At 39.3% G+C, this 2,573-nt stretch overlaps 1 non-coding gene across 1 annotated transcript; it reads left to right on the forward strand.

Moving 5' to 3' along the window:
- Positions 1-2,155: 2,155 nt before the first annotated feature.
- trnas-aga (transfer RNA serine (anticodon AGA)) lies at positions 2,156-2,237 on the forward strand. Its single transcript has one exon. It is a non-coding gene; the product is annotated as a tRNA-Ser (tRNA).
- The last annotated feature ends 336 nt before the right edge of the window (positions 2,238-2,573 follow it).

Consider the following 2,573-nt stretch of genomic DNA (forward strand, 5'->3'; position numbering starts at 1 on the left):
CTTTGAGTGATAATTCAGAATGTTTCAAGATAATAACTTATCAGGGGTAATTTAGTAGCTTAAGCTAGAAGGAAATTAGTTATTAACTTCCGTTACCTGCACGAACAGACCAACACTTTGAGTGATTATTCAGAAAGTTTGAAGTTAATGACTCATCCCTTGCACCGTAGGCCACGAATTTATCAAGCAGCCCGATGAGCTATTATCTTCAAACATTCTGCACAATCACTCAGAGTTGAACAGCGTGTGCATGCAACGAGAGCTGTATAACTCATCTCAATCTACCCTAGGCCACGAACGTATCAATCACCCATGCTTTGGACACTTTCTGGAAGTCCAAGATTGGGATGTTCCACGACTCTGGACTAAGTGTGTAAATGTAGGAGGGGACTATGCTGAAAAATAATTGTGTTAGATTTTCTGAAACTGACTCCTTCAACCTTAGGGCACATACCTATCAATAACCCCTCGTAAGTGTGAGTTGAGTTTAGGAATAAATAAAATAATAACCAACAACCACTTTGCTGGGATTATACTGCGATTCTCTCCATAGTTGGTAGAAGATTGAGGAGCAGATCTGCTGGCAAATCACACAGAAATGTCATGTGGATAGGGTTACAACAATCGGACATTTCAACTTCTGCAAAATTAACCAGATCATTTTTTTTTTAGTGTGTAAGATAAGAAATGGAATTTCTGAAGTGCATCTGGAAGAGTACTTTTGTTCCAGGCCATGGGTAGTCCAACTGGTGTTGACAATGGAACTAGGTGAGGAAATTCACTCTGTGACTTGTAAATAATTAAAACTCGCACTTTACTGTCTCTGCATAAACGGCAACATAACTATGTCGACACCGGGCCAACAACTTAGAACAAGAATTCTACTGTTCCCTCTGCAGCAATACTCACTCAGACTACTTTTCCCAACTATATCACCAAATTAACGCAGCTCAGTCGGCCACGTGATCGATCCTTTCTTCTCCCAGTCACTGACTTGGGGGATCTTCCTTGCTATGGTGGGTTTCAGGAAAGAATTGTCGCTGCTAGCACATTCGAAGTTTCCACTTTTATATTCATATTTTCCAATTCAATTATCCCATTCCAGTGTCATTGGTGTAGGTCATCTGATTGGCTTGAATTCTCCCTTTTGTTAGCTCTGCTCCAGGCCAGCATCCATTTATTTCCCTCTTCTCAGCAAGCGTCAATTGGTAATTTATGGCTCTTTGTTCCCTTAGAAACCAGTTTAAATCACTCCAGACAGGCATTGACCCAGACATTCACACATTTTCATGTTATATTATATCAAAAACAACTCACAAATAACTTCTAATTTGGAAAAGATCTCGTAACCCGCAGATTACCTGAAGCAAATTTGTGTTTGCTTTAAAACACAGAAATTTTCCTCTCACAAAGATATAAAACGGTTCCACAAAATGACATCTTTATTTCCAAGCACATGGCTGGTACAAACACACTTGATCTGTCTGCTTCCACTGTCCTTGAGCCATTCGATTTCCACGTTATCTTACATATTTTAAATCCTCCGTGGCAACATCTCCTCTTTTTCGATCCACGGAAAATCCTGGGGATCACATTACTGTTAATATGTCTCAGTGAATATGGCACAGAAGGAACAGAGACATTCCTGACTATATAAAAAAATACAGATAAGTATTTAAAAATATTATCCGAACAAAAGCATGAATAAACATAATAAGTGTACCCTATTTCATACCATACTGTACATCGGTTATTTAACGGGAATTAGTATTATTGGCATATGGAGTTTAGGAAAAATAGTACATGGATCTTAGAAAAATAGAGGCCTCTGCGTAATCCAAGGTAACTTCTAAAGTAAGTCCATGTTCAGCACAACATGCGGGCCGAATGAACTTTATTGTGCTGTAGGTTTTCTATGTTTCTATATTGAAACGGAATATAACTGTATGAAATCAAACAAAATCAGCAAAAATAAATCTGTAAAGGCTCACAAACTCTGAAGTTATGAAAGTTGCCCAAAAGCACTTACTGGGGAAAACACCATGGGTAACCACTACAACAAAGAGCAAAGCAATGACAACATCTGAATTTGGTAAATAACTCTATCTGAATCTACCATAATATAAATTATATGCGGAAGAACATTAGAGCACTTGTAGTAGTGGCCGAGTGGTTAAGGCGATGGAGTAGAAATCCATTGGGGTTTCCCCGTGCAGGTTCGAAACCTGCCGACTACGTGTTTATATCTCTGATCACTCCCATGGATACAGATTATAAAAAGCCAGTCGAAACACCACTCACTGTTCGCCGCCGGCAAAACCAGGAAGATCCCCTGTTTTTCACATTTATTCGGGTGGCCTGTCCTTTTGTGCGCTCCGTGCTGTCCCTAATACATTTATTAAAAAAGACATATCCACGTACAGAAAACAGAACACTACCACGACCTGTGTTGCTTACATTAATGTTGCCATAAACTGAATATATTGCACATGGACGATCAAACCAGCGGAAACTCGAACAGAGCACCAATGTATTTCATGTTTAAATTTATGTTATCGCCACTTGAACCAGAG

This window comes from Hypanus sabinus, chromosome 31 (assembly GCF_030144855.1).
Source record: "Hypanus sabinus isolate sHypSab1 chromosome 31, sHypSab1.hap1, whole genome shotgun sequence".
Taxonomy (NCBI): Eukaryota; Metazoa; Chordata; class Chondrichthyes; order Myliobatiformes; family Dasyatidae; genus Hypanus; species Hypanus sabinus.